The sequence below is a fragment of the Ornithorhynchus anatinus genome, chromosome 1 (genome assembly GCF_004115215.2).
Source record: "Ornithorhynchus anatinus isolate Pmale09 chromosome 1, mOrnAna1.pri.v4, whole genome shotgun sequence".
In the NCBI taxonomy this organism is placed as follows: Eukaryota; Metazoa; Chordata; class Mammalia; order Monotremata; family Ornithorhynchidae; genus Ornithorhynchus; species Ornithorhynchus anatinus.
Window position 1 is genome coordinate 81,584,231 of NC_041728.1, and position 14,993 is coordinate 81,599,223.

Here is a 14,993-nt window from a genome sequence, read left to right on the forward strand (position 1 = left end):
AAATAACATTGATTGAAATGTTCTAAGGTGGTGCAAAACTTCTGAGATGATAGGAAAGATGTTACCTGGGAAGAAGAAAATATAATCAGGATGAAAGAACTTCCAGAGCAAGTGGGATTTCTAAAGCATTTCAAAGTTGTAGAGAGAGTACCAAGATCTCGCTGATTTGAAAGTGGAGAGGCAGTTCCAGGCACGAGAAGCCTGGGATCAAAACCGGAAGAGTCAAGAATGAGGCATCGTGAGAAAATCGAGCTTGTGGGAACAGAGACCTGTGAAGTAGTAGGGAAAGAGAGTGAAAAGGCAAGCTGGAGAGAGCTGCTGGGGGACTGCATTAAAGCCAATGGTCAGCAGTTTCTGTTTTGATGTGTAGATGAGTGGATAGCCATTGGAGATATTACTTGAGAGTCTGCATTCTTTTACTTTTGAGATGCCAACAACAACAGAATATCAAAGTATAGCTCTGGCATAACTATTTCTAAGCACTTGAATACTAGGAATAGATTCTACTAGCCCCTTTCTGACTTTTACGGTTTTTATGAACTAAGAAGTTCAATATAGTTCAGACATATTTATCAACAATTTAGATTGCAAAGAAAAGACCTATTTAAGTACTTATATACCCCAAGTTACAACCACTCCAAAATACAACTACCTTAAGGTAGTTTTCACCCTTTATATGAGTTGGATTATATTCACCATAGAATGGTCAGTAATCCTAGCATTAGCTTGGTGTTACATAGCAAAATGGCCCCAAATTTGATCCAACAAGAAAAAAAACCCCACTGGAAATCTAAAAGTTGTTTCCTCCACCATCACCTAAAAATTGGAGATTAAAAATGTTACAACAGTTTTCATGAGAGCTATAAACTTAAAAGTGTGATTGGTAAACAAAATAGTCCCTCAGGGAGAAAGGAGTTCAGAATTGGCAGAGGTGCTCAGAAAGAGTTAACCTGCTACAAGTTGCTTTAAGAAGAAATGATAAAGACAGCATGTTCAACCTGAATTGGACAAATCATCCAGTAATGTTAAAACTCCCCCGTTCAATTAGCAGAACAGACTTCTACTTTCATAGCTGCAAATCATAATTAATATTGTGGCATTAGGCTTCAAATTACTTTAACAGGAGTTAATTGATAGCTTACTAATGTTTATCAATTCAGTATAAGATTGCATTTCACATTTTTCAGAAGTTCTTCAATACATTCTATTTTATAACAAAAATCTATGGAAAATGAACCTCATGAAACAACCATTTAGGTTCAAATCACATTGTCGAAGGACAAAGTCTTGTATCATGGGACATGCCTGAATTGAGAATGGTAATTACTTTAGAGCTCCCTAAATTATGGACCAGGAAAGAAGAAATGGTATGTGAGAATCATAGATAGAAACTCTTTGGGGGCAAGGATGGTGTTTACCAACTCTCTTGATTTGTACTCTTCCAAGTGTACTCTGCACACAGTAAGTGTTCAATATATATACCACTGATTGACTAATTGATATGAGGACTACATTAGCCAAGACCTATTGTCTCTTCCCCTCTACAAAGCCCTACTGAGAGCTCACCTCCTCCAGGACGCCTTCCCAGACTGAGCCCTCCCTTTCCCTCTGCTTCTCCTCTCTTCCCCATTGCCCCTACTTTCTCCCTCTGCTTTATCCTCTTCCCCTCCCCATAGCACTTGTATATATTTGTACATATTTATTGCTATATTTATTAATGATGGGCATTTATCTATAGTTCTATTTATTTTGATGGTAGTGATGCCTGTCTACTTTTGTTTTGTCATCTGTCTCCTCCTTATAGACTGTGAGCCCATTGTTGGGTAAGGATTGTCTCTGTTGCCGAATTGTACTTTCCAAGTGTTTGGTATAGTGCTCTGCACACAATAAACGCTCAATAAATACGATTGATTGAACGAATGAATACTTGTCTAGCCACTCAGTGCACTCCATGCATGTCCCAGCAGAGGTATGTCGGGAAGGAAGGAAGAGCACTGGAAAAACCTCAATGTAATCAATTCCTTCATGCAAGTTCTCCATCATGAAGTCTTGGAGGCTCATCCACTAATTTCAGCCGAGGATGTCATCAACATCCATCTCAATCTAACTTCCTTTCTCTGTGAAAAGTCAACCCTATCAAATAATTATGAAAACACCATGATAATTGACAAATGTGATGATAGTCACAGAAAGCAAACAGACTTTCTGATGGACTACCAGAAGCAAAAAGACTAGGTAATATTGTGTGATCCTAAGCCAAATAACATCCACACTTAGTTCGTTTATTGGTTTCATTTAGCCTATTCACCTCTAGCCAAGACTGTCAATATCAATTCATTAATTGTCATTATCCAAATCTTAAGACAGGCAGCAAGGTACTCAAGATTCAGCTCAGTGGAAAAGCAATTGATGAGGCTTATCTTGAGTTGGAAGGAATATAATATATTGTAGTTTGTATTGGGGTAGATACAAGGTAAACAGTAAGACACAGCCCCCTTCCTGACTGGGCTTGCAGCCTAAGTAGGAAGAACAACAGGTATTGAGTCCCCATTTTACAGATGAGGAAGCTGAGTCACAGTGACATTAAATAAGCTGCCTAAGGTCACAAAGGAGCCAAGTGGAAAGATTTGAACAATCCTCTGATTCTCGGGCCCATGCTTTCCATTTTGCAAACATTCCTTTTGTCAGATTTTTGAAAATCTACAAGCTGTTAGTGATTCATTGTTTATTTCACATTAACTCTGTCTCACCAAACTTTTGGTTTTTTGGCAGCATCCATAATCTTAAAGGCTTCCCAATAGAGAGTATCAGCCAGTGGTTATCCATGTTGATAAATCAGCACCTAGTACAGTGCTCTGTATATGGTAAATTCTCAGTAAATAACATTGATGATCATAATGGTAATGGCAAATAGGGTTTCTTGCCCTAAATTAGGCTGTCTTAATGTATTGATAAAGTTCTTAGTGGATGCCTTCCTTCTCCAGAGTTTGACTTTTAGACTTCTTGATGGCTTGGAGTAGGCCACTTAGCATTTCACTGACCTTATAGTTAACGAAAGTGTTGGAATATATCAGTGAAGAAGAGTCCTGCACTTTACGGCAAGCATATTGGCAGTAATGTGAACATTCTTCAGGTTTTGCTACCGGATCATGTGATTCACATGCCACTGCAACGATGGATCCCATGTATCTGTCTTTTATTCAGTAAGTGAAAAATTGAAACTTAATGCTAGCCATATTCATTAGGCAAAAGTAGGCCATTGATATTCAGTTTCACTTCCCTTATGAGCACTATGAGATTCGACTTGCCAAATATTGATTGGTTTTGCAGTGATGACCCTTTTAACACCTATCTCTACTCTCCAATTTAAATCAGAAGAACTAAATGTAATCATTGAGGCATATGCTCCCCCGCCCCAACTCCACCCCCAGTGGCTGACACCAATTAGGGGTGTGTTTCATACTGTTGTGTAAACAAACTGTACAATCTGGGACCTTTATGCCTGGTTGGGTCACTTAGTCATTCTACACTCCAATTTTTTCATCCCCCTAGTGGGGAGAACAATTTCCTAGGGCAGATTGCTGAACCAATTTGGAAATTGTACTTTAGGCACTGAGTTTTAAGAAGCTAAGGGAAAAGATACCACCAAGGTCCCGGAGATAATGAAATCCTAAATTGGAGTTTCTGGGACTTTTTCTCTCCATTAATAATTTTCTCACTGACTGTTGTTCAAGAACAGCATCCCAGATGTATGGAAGTGAGAGAATTTGAAAGGAGAAAGTAGAACCCATAGGAGGTCAGCTATCACTAAAGAAAGAATATAAGAAAAGATGCATCAGGTAGCCTCGGCATAGGAAGAAGACCACAGGCCAGAATAAAAAAAAAAATAACTGTATGGTGGTAAGGGGAAGAAGAAAAAGAATGAGAGATGGGTATGTTCAACAAAGAGGAGGTAGGGCAGAACATTAAAGTAGTTTAAATATAAAGACAATGAGTAGCTTGAATTAGGGCAGTAAGTAAGGTAGAAATACTTATGTAAGGGAGTTAAAATGAATGGCTGAAAAGCACAGGAAGAAAATGATCCTTTAGGTGCATTTTCAAAAGATTTGAGAACACCGTGAGGAGTATAGCCTGAAGAGGAAAAGTTTTTGATTGTCAAGGAGTCTTATAACTAACATTTTTTATTATTCAGGTATCAGTGATGCTGTTTCTTGCTCAGAAAATAGGCCTGGGAAAAGTGGTGGGTAACGGGAGAAAGGGGTTCTCCAATTAAGTGTCAATTGCTCATTTGTTTCAGTGCAGAGGTTGATTTAATGAAGGCTTATATCAACATAATTAATAGTCTCAAAAAATCATCAGCCACTGAATTTTCATCAGAGACATATCTATGATTCATCTGTCCAATGTGATCTAAATAGTAAAGGACCACTGTTCGGAGTCATAGTTCCATTTCATTTAAATCAGAATTTGTCTACAGTCTGATTTTTCTTTTTAGGCACAGCAATCTATCAATCAGTGGAAGAGAGGTCCTTCTCACTCAAACTTAGTCCTTGTCCTGACTTTCCCATCACTGTAGACAGTACCACCATCATTCCTGTCTCACAAGCCCATAACCTGGTCATTATTCTTGACTCCTCTCAACCCATATATTCAACCCTATATTCAAGCCATCACTAAATCCCGTCAGATCAACCATCCCAACATGGCTAAAATCCACTCTTTCCTTTCCATCCAAACTGCTACCATATTAATCCAATCTTTTATCCTGTCCCACCTTGATTACTGTATGATGATGATGTTGGTATTTGTTAAGCGCTTACTATGTGCAGAGTACTGTTCTAAGCACTGGGGTAGATACAGGGTAATCAGGTTGTCCCACATGAGGCTCACAGTCTTAATCCCTATTTTACAGATGAGGTAACTGAGGCACAAACAAATTGCCCACAGTCACACAGCTGACAAGTGGCAGAGCTGGGATTTGAACCCATGACCTCTGACTCCCAAGCCCATGTTCTTTCCACTGAGCCACAGTGCTTCTCAGTACGCCGCTGCTGCATTAGACTTCTTGCTGACCTCTGAGCCTCCTGTTTCTCCCCACTCCAATCCACACTTCTCTCTGCTGCCCAGATCATTTTTCTATATCAAAGTTCAGGCCATGTTTCCCCACTCCTCAAGAGTCTCCAATGGTGGATCATCCACCTCTGCATCAAACAGAAACTCCTCACCATTGACTTGAAAGTACTCAATCACCTTGCCTCACCATCCTACTCACCCACTACAACCCAGTCCACACAGTTCACTCCTCTAATGTAACCTTCTCACTGTACCTCTGTCTCATCTATCTCATTGCCAACCTCTTGCAACATCTTGCCTCTGGCCTGGAATGCTCTTTTTCCTCATATCCAACAGACAATCTCCCCTCCCCTTTAAAGCCTTAGTGAAGGCCCATCTCCTCCAAGAAGACTTCCCTAAGTCCTCTTTTCCTTTTATTCATCCCCCCTTCCCAGTCCCACAGAATTTATGGACATATCTATAATTTATATTAGCATCTGACTACCTTTCTGGATGTAAGCTCACTGTGGGAAGGCAATGTGTCTGTTATATTGTTATACTGTACCCTCCTAAGCCCCCTCTCAGGGTCACACTTGGAGAGTTTCCAGTACTCTACCAGTCTCGACTACATGAGGGAGAGTCAAGCAGAGGGATATCCATTCCATTCCTAGCTTACCCAGTGGCTAGTGAGTGGAAGGCAATCTTCTAGAAATCAAAACTCACCTACACTGGGCAGCAGCAGCATGGGAGAAAGTCGAGAGCAGATACTCAAGTTACCACATGGAAGAAGGCAGTGGTAAACCACTTCTGTATTTTTACCAAGAAAACTCTATGGATACACTACCAGAATTAATGTAGATGAGATTAAGATGTCCTGGGAGAGATGGTTCATGGCATCTCTATGGATTAGAGACAACTTGACATGACTCTCCTAAGCACTTAGTACAGTGCTCTGCACACAGTAAACACTTAATAAATACAACTGACTGAATGACTTATTGAGTGCTTAGTAGTAATATTGTTTGAGTATCATTCCCAGTAAATTCTAGAAGAAAATACACAGGAGGGAATTAGACATAGTCCTTAACCCTTCATGGAGTTCACAATCTTGCTGTGTGCAGACCATGTTACTAAGCATTTGAGAGAGTATAGTATGAAAGAGTGAACAGACAAAATCCCTGCCCACAAGCTTTTCAAGACATGGTCCTGTAAATTAGCTCTGCTGATTTACTATGTGTATATCTGTAATATAAGGCAAATCTTCAAAAATGTGTTCAAAAATTTATTCACACAATTCTCAAGGAACTTTTATGGAGTGCAAACAATGTACTCATAATAATTGCAACGTGCAAGCATCTTGTCAAGTATTGGGGTAGATAAAATACAATCACATAGCAGTCCCAGGCCCACAAGGGCTCACAGTCTAACAAGGAGGGTTTCAAAAAAGCAGTGTTGCATAGTGGATTGAGCAAAGGCATGGGAGTTAGGGGTTTAGTCCCGGTTTAGCCACTTGTCTGCTGTGTGACCCTGGGCAAGTCACTTCACTTCTCTATGCCATAGAAACCTCATATGCAAAATGAGGATTAAGACTCTGAGCACCATGTGGGAAATGGACTGTGTCCAACCTAGTTACCTTGTATCTACCCCAAAACTTTGCACAGTGCCTGGCACATAGTAAGTGCTTAACAAGCACCATAATAAAAAAAAGAAGAAAACATCACAGACTCTGTGTTGTATTCAAGTGGGTATATCAGAGACAAGTTTATTACTACTAGTGTTACCACTATTAGGGAGTAGTGGTTGATCCTGCATAGATTACTGCTTCAGTCTCCTTGCTAACCCCCTAACCTCCTGTCTCTCCCCACTCCAATCCATACTTCATCCCGCTGCCCAGATCATCGTTCTACAAAAGTGTTCAGGACATGTCACCCTCCCTCTTAAAAAGTCTACAGTGGTTGCCTATCAGCCTCCATATCAAACAAAAACTCTTCACCATTGGCTTCAAAGCACTCCATCCCCTTGCCTCTCCTATTTCACTTTTCTACTTCTACAACCCAGCCCTCATACTTCGCTCCTTTAGTTCTAACCTTCTCACTGTGCCTCCATCTTGTCTGTCTAGCCGCTGTCCCCTGGCCCATGTCCCACCTCTGACCTGGAACGCCCTCCCTCCTCAAATCCCACAAACAATTACTGTCTTGTTCAAGAGGCATTCCCAGACTAAGCCCCATTTTTCCTCATATCCTACTCCTTTCTGTGTCACCCTGACTTGATCCCCTTTGCTCTTCCCCACATTTCCCATCCCCACAGCACTTATGCATAAATCTGTAATTTTTTTTTATTTGTATTGATGTCTGTCTCCCCCTTTAGACTGGAATGAGCTCATTGTGGGCAGAGAATGTCACTGTTTACTGTTGTACTTTCCCAAGTGTTTAGTACAGTGCTCTGCACACAATAAGTGCTTAATAAATATGATTAAATGAATGGTTTCCTCTACTACCTCAACTCTAAACAATACAGGGCTATTATATATACAGTTGGTAAAACATCACTTTACCAGAGAGCACAACATATGATACATACTTTAGGACAAGCAGCAATAATTCCTCCTGGGAAATTTCCCATACTGCTTTGTTGTTCAGATGATCAAATACCATTGATAAGCAAGGTCTGGTGTCCTGATCTTGCTAAAGGAGGAATGGCTTCATCCTGTCTTGAGATGATACGCTAATCTCCCTGATTAGACAGGCAAAATGGACAGAAGGAAGAGGACAGGAGATGTACTTGCCTTGAGTAACATATTCAGCAGTTCTTGGTTTTCTTGTTATGAGGCAATCAAGTGGGCCTAGAGGAGGTCAAGCAGGCCTAGAGGTGAAACAACTTAAAGGAGAAGGTCAGAGAAAGAAGGGGGTAAATGCAAGACTCTGACCACTGTGCTTCCACAAGGGAAACAGGTATTTAATTCCCATTTAACAGATGAGGACACTAAGGCACAGAGAAATCAAGTGACTTGCCCAGAGTCACAAAACAGGCAAGTGGCACAGCTAGGATTAGGAGCCAGGTCCCCTGACACCCTACACCCAGCCTTCTGCTCTTTCAACTTAGTTACATTGCTTCGATATACAGTGCAGTAAAGTACAAAAGATCAAAAGAGACAACTGAACAGTCAAGATTTTAACTCTACTAAAGGACTGCTCCATGCTTAGCCCAGATATGAAAAGTCAGATAGGGAGCAGATCCTTGGCTAGGAGGAAAGAAAGTTTGCTCTAGCCTTCCTGTACCACTGGCTTTAAAATATCCAATCAGCTCATCCCCTTTCTCACCTTGCTGATTTCCTACTACAACCCAAACCACTTACTTCACTCCTCTAAAATCAGTTTGCTCACTCTACCTCAGTTCTGTTTATTTCACCACTGACTCCTTGCCTACATCCTTCCTCTGGACTGGAACTCCCCTACCTTTCATATATGACTGACCACCTCTTTCCCCACCTCAAAGCCTTATTAATATCATTTCTCCTCCTAGAGGCCACCCTGGGCTAAAATCTCCTTTCCCCTACTCCCTCTCCCTTCTGCATTGTCCCTGTACTTGGATTTATACCTTTTAAGCACTCTCAGCCCCACACAACTTTGGGGCATATCTGTAATTTCTATTTTAATGTCTGTTTGCCTCCAGAGATTGTAAACTACTTGTGAGCGTGGAACATGTCTACAACTCTGTTGTATTGTACTCTCCCAAGCACTTAGTACAGTGTTTTCCGTTCAATAAATACCACTGAATCATTAATGGATTGATCCACCTAATAGTCCTCGTTACTGAGGAGGAAGAATAAGAAGCGGAAGGCTGGGAAGGAAGAAGTGGGGAGACAGACATACATAATCGATACAGTAGTGAGGGCAGGAGGAATTATCTTTGTTTAGAACAAGAAGCAAATATGGAAGGATGAAACAGGCTAAATCAGCAAATGTACAATTGAAAATACATCTATGGATCAGTGCTGAAAAGGGTCACAAATGCATAAGGCCAAGCAAAGGTCGTGATGGGTGATGAATGGTGCAAATGTCAAGACCGAATAGATCCAGGGAAACTGGATTGCCACCAAAGAATTTGTACTTATACTTACAGAAGAATATGACTCCATACAGATGACCACAGCATCAATGCTTAGATATTATATTCCAGTGCTCAGCGCTTAGAACACTGCTTGGCACATAGTAAGGGTTTAGCAAATACCATCATTATTATTACCATAGATGAAACTACCCTCATCTCAGGTAAAGATTACCAAAAGAGCAGCATGGCCTAATAGAAAGAACATGGGCCCAGGAGTCAGGAGACTTGGGTTCCAACCCAGCTATGCCACTTGTCTGCTGTGTAACCTAAGCAAGTTACAACTTCTCTGTGCCTCAGTTACCTCATCTATAAAATGGGATTAAGACTGTGAGCTCCATGTGGGACATAGACTGTGTCCAATCTGATTCTTGTATATCTGCTCTAATGCTTAGTATAGTGACTAATACATGGTAAGTGTTTAACAAATACCTTAAAAAAAGCAATCTACTGAACCCCACAGTGATAAAGAGGTTCTTCAAAGCACAGAAAGCAAATTAAATATGGCATGGCCTTTGTTCCAACTTTTAAAGTCCCTACTACAAAGCAATGAAAAATGGCCTAGTAGAAAGAGCATGGGCCTGAAAGTCCTTCGATGTGGATTTTAATCCCGGCTCCACTGCTTGTCTGCTGTCTTATATTAGAGAGTCTATAGAAATATAAAACCAAGGAGAGGATCTAATTTTCAGACTTTTTTATGGTATTTGTCAAACACCACTCTGTCAGGCACTGTACTAAGCACTGACGTAGATAAAAGCTAATTAGGTTGGACACAGTCCTTGTCCCACATGGGGCTCACAATCCATCCGATTTTGCAAATGAGGGAATTGAGGCACAGAGAAGTGAAGTGGCTTGCCCAAGGTCACACAAAAGATAAGTGGCAGAACCAGGATTAGAACCCAAGTCCTTCTGATTCCCAGGCCCGTGTTCTATCCATTAGGCCAACACTCCTTCCTTAACAAATGGGAAGCAGCATGGCTCGGTGGAAAGAGCCTGGGCTTCGGAGTCAGAGGTCATGGGTTCGACTCCCGGCTCTGCCACTTGTCAGCTGTGTGACTATGGGCAAGTCACTTCACTTCTCTGTGCCTCAGTTACCTCATCTATAAAATGGGGATTAACTGTGAGCCCCACTTGGGACAACCTGATTATCCTGTATCTCCCCCAGCGCTTAGAACAGTGCTCTGCACATAGTAAGCGCTTAACAAATACCAATATTATTATTATTATCATTAACAAATGGAGTAGGGAAGAAATGACAAAAGACTTCAAAGCTACCTCTGTAATCATTATCTTCTAGAGTAAGAGAGAGTACACTGCAGGAACTATTGGGGAGTGTCTCTATTTTCTACTGTATTCTAGACAGAAATCTTAAGAACAAGTGACTGAAGTACACTGTCAATCATGCCCTCAATGTGGTGTCACATTACAATGCCCCGTGGAGATGATGTCACAGGAACAGACATATAAAAAGTGCAGAGAACAGAACCAAGACCTCTCTTCATAAACTTTCATAAACATCCCCTGACAGTCAACAGTCAGAAATTGCTAAGTAAAACCAGCAGCCCTGCAAAATTTACCAAGAACCTCAGACTATTTCCACAATTGTATGACTGGTTGGAATTGAATATGTCTTGTCTGGCACCTTCTTCAACACTGTGGAAGTGAAGCAGGGCTTTGTGGCAAGCCTGGGCCAGTTCAAACTATTCTACACTGCCATGCTTGAGGATGCAGCAGGGGATCGGAAAACTGGAAGTAGAATATTCTTCCAGCGTAACAGGCAAAACGAAACATTAAGGTCTGAAAAAATCATTCCAGGACATTTATATGCAAATGTCTGGGTGCTCGAGGCCCTTTACCTATAAAGACTGGCATATTATTATGAGTCACTTTGCAGATTCAACAGAGTGCTATCAACTGGCAATAAGAAGAAAATTGAAGTCATTTTCCTTTCCTATAATAGGGATCCCTTTCTAGAATAACACCACCAGAGTGAAGCAAAGGTCGTGTAATAATCCATTCTTGCCCAGCACATTCTAGCTGCCGTGCTTGAAGACACTAAGGGGAATCTGGTATCAAAATGCACTTTTGATCCCCTGGAAAATTATTCCAAGCCACTAGGCTCCCAACGTGTACAAAAGTATTTTGAGGTAATCTTCCAGGAACTGCTATTTGCTCATGTCTGGCCTCTTAGAACACATACCTGAGATGACCTGAAAATAATTATGAATCACTTTGCAGATTCAACAGAGCATTCTTATCTGGCAAAAATCTGATAAAAACCGAGGTTATATACTAGGATACACCTGGGAAAGCCTATTTGATATCAGTATAAAAAAATACACTGAAACATTTCATGCTACCACTCAACTGTAATACCCAGGTAGTATCCAGTGATTTACATTTAGACAAAGAAGTGGCAAATAAAACTGAAAAGGCAGGTGGACAGAGTCTGAGTCCAAATGGAACAGGCAGATGAAGCTCAATAAAGGTAGAGTGTGTCCAACCTGGACTACAAGCAGTCCTAGACTTATAATGTTTTGAGTCATGATGGATGACATTTAGAGTACTTCTGAATTAACACCCTATTTCAGCTTTTCAACACATTAGTTTTGACTTTACAGCATGATCCTCCTTTACGGCACTAGCTCTGGGAGATCAGACATGGGGGCAGAACAGGAATTGGGAAAGCTATTAAATGATGAATATCATCAATTTTATTTTTTTACTGGGTTAAGAGACCTGTCCTGAAATAAATTTTAAAAGGCAACTTTGGTAAGTCAGAAGAAAGAGGAAATAAAACATAGAGGGTGAGGGCAGGACCTGGGAGGGGTGACCTGTTAGAGAGATGGAGTTTTTTAAAGTAAAAGTTGGCTACTCTATTGTGGAAACTATCAAAGATTACAAATACACAAATATAGCTACATCAGTCAACTATAATTGACTGAGTACATAGTTATAAGTGTCTAAGCCAGGACCCTAAAGGTATTCTCCTGTTCCCCATCTAAAAGCGACACTGGCAGCATGTGATTCCAGCTATGTGACTAAGATGAGTTTGCTGCCTGTGAACCCTGCAGACCCTTGTCCCCTGACAGAGAGACCCTTTCTCCTTAAAGATCCAAAGACCAAGAGACCCAAGATCCCAGGTCTTCCCATACCACAGACTCCAGCACCCAAGACCAAGACTAAAAGAGAAAAACCTTGTGGAAAGACCTATAGAAGTTTTATCTTCGAAGCCTTATTAAAATCACATTACCTCCAAGAAATTTCCCTGATTAATCCTTCTTTTCTCCATCCTATTTGCTCTCAGTTTTGTGTCACCTAATCTCTTGGATCTATACTCTTTAAAGCACTTTGATACTACTCCTACCTCCAGGACTTATGTACATACCCACCTATAATTTATTTTAAAGTCTGTGTTCTCCACTAGACTGTAAGTTCCTGGCTGGCCAGGACTGTGCCTATCATCTCTATTGTACTGTACCCTCCTAAGTGCATCATACAGTTCTCTGCTTATGTAAGTGCTCACTAAATAATAATGGTATTTGTTAAGCACTCACTATGTGCCAAGCACTGTTCTAAGCACTAGATACCATTGATTGATTAGAAAAGACCAAAGACCACATGGAAAAAATTCAGCAGAAAAAAGCCCATAGAGAAATCCAATGCCCTGAACTTGGGCTCACATTTCACCCACCGAGGTGCATGTGTGTGGTTGTTTTGTGATGGAATTTGTTCAGGGCTTACTATGTGCCAGGCACTGTACTAAGCAATGGGTTAGATAGATACAAGCTAATCAGGTTAGACACAGACCCTGTCCTACATGGGGCTCACACTCTTATCCCCATTATATAGATGAGGCAATTGAGACCCAAAGAAGTTAACTAACTTGTCCAAATCACACAGACACATGGTGGAGCCAGGAATAGAACCAGGTACTTCTGAATCCCAGGTCCATGCTCTGTCCCCAAGGCATGGCTTCTTCTGTTGTTTAGGAGAAAACAGTATAACAGAGTTGATAGACATGTTCCCTGATCAAAAGGAAATTTCAATTTACAGAGGAGCTTACAAGGAGAAGCTTATATTCTAGAGAAGGAGCTCACAGCAGCGTGGCTCAGTGGAAAGAGCGCGGGCTTTGGAGTCAGGGTTCATGAGTTCAAATCCCAGCTCTGCCACTTGTCAGCTGTGTGACTGTGGGCAAGTCACTTAACTTCTCTGTGCCTCAGTTCCCTCATCTGTAAAATGGGGATTAAGACTGTGAGCCCCACGTGGGACAACCTGATTCCCCTATGTCTACCCCAGTGCTTAGAACAGTGCTCGGCACATAGTAAGCGCTTAACAAATACCAACATTTTTTTTTTCTCTTCTCCCCACATGTACTAATAGATTGTAAGCATCCTGAGGAACAGGGCCATGTCTAATTCTTACCTATTCATTCTTTACCGGCTCATAGTGCAGTGCTCTGCACACAGTAAGGACTTAATAAATATTATTACTCCTCCTACTACTAATTAACACTCATTCCTGTCAAACTTGTCTGTTGTTCATTCATTCATTTGTATTAACTGAGTGCTTACTGTGTGCAGAGCACTATACTAAGTGCTTGGGAAAGTACAATAAAACAATAAACAGTGACAATCCCTACCCAAAATGAGCTCACAGTCTAGAGAGAGGAAGACAGACATCAATATAAACAGACATCAATATAGTAAATAAAAATACTGATATATACATAAGTGCTGGGGGATTCTCAACCTAGAAATCACTCAAGGTGTTTGGAAAGTAACTGTAGGAGGTAGATGGGACAATAACTGAAGGGAGCCATGGGGTCAAGGGAGGTTTTGTTTTTTAGAGAAGCAGCGTGGCTCAGTGGAAAGAGCCCAGGCTTGGGAGTCAGAGGTCATGGGTTCAAATCCCAGCTCTGCCACTTGACAGCTGTGTGACTGTGGGCAAGTCACTTACCTCAGTTACCTCATCTGTAAAATGGGGATTAACTGTGAGCCTCACGTGGGACAACCTGATTACACTGTATCTCCCCCAGCACTTAGAACAATGCTCTGCACATAGTAAGTGCTTAACAAATACCAACGTAATCATTATTATTATAAATGACTATGTTTGAAAGCAGTAGAGAAGAAGCCATTGGAAAGTGAACAGTTGAAGACAACAGTTATGGGGGAAGGGGTGAGGGGGCAAGTGTTATCATAAGATAGGAAGGGATGGGTTTGGAAGTATAGGTGAAAGGATTTTGAGAGGAGATGGGAGATCTTCTGAGATGCAGCTGGGAAAGTTGGGTGAGTCAAAGAGGGGGCAAGAGAAGGGAGGGACTCGAGAGGATCAGGAGAGCTTTTAAGGAAATCATGCCTGGTGATTTCATTTTTGATCAATAAACTACAAAGTCAGGTGATAAGGGATAAGAGATGTAGAGGAGCAAGGACAGGGGATCTGAGGAGGGCGTTAAACAGCTGAAACAATTGGTAAGGACAGTGGCCACTGGAGTCACTAAGGTTGGAGAAATAATGTTGCTGGGCCAAGGAGAGGGCAGAATAAAACAGATGAGGATGAGTTTAAGATGAATGTGATCCAGTTGGTGTCTGGACTTCCACCAGAAGCGCTCTGCAGCTCATGCACAGGACCATGGAGGAATCATACTATGGAAGTGATCCAGGGCTGTGGGTTAGTGGTATAATAATAATGTTGGTATTTGTTAAGCGCTTACTATGTGCAGAGCACTGTTCTAATAATGTTGGTATTTGGTATTTGTTAAGCGCTTACTATGTGCTGAGCACTGTTCTAAGCGCTGGGGTAGACACAGGGGGATCAGGTTGTCCCACGTG

The 14,993-nt window shown here is 41.3% G+C and overlaps 1 non-coding gene across 1 annotated transcript; it reads left to right on the plus strand.

The window, feature by feature from the left end:
- The first annotated feature begins 5,627 nt into the window (after nt 1-5,627).
- On the plus strand, nt 5,628-5,765 carry LOC114815558. Its single transcript, XR_003763352.1, has one exon. It is a non-coding gene; the product is annotated as a small nucleolar RNA SNORA7 (small nucleolar RNA).
- Nucleotides 5,766-14,993: the final 9,228 nt, after the last annotated feature.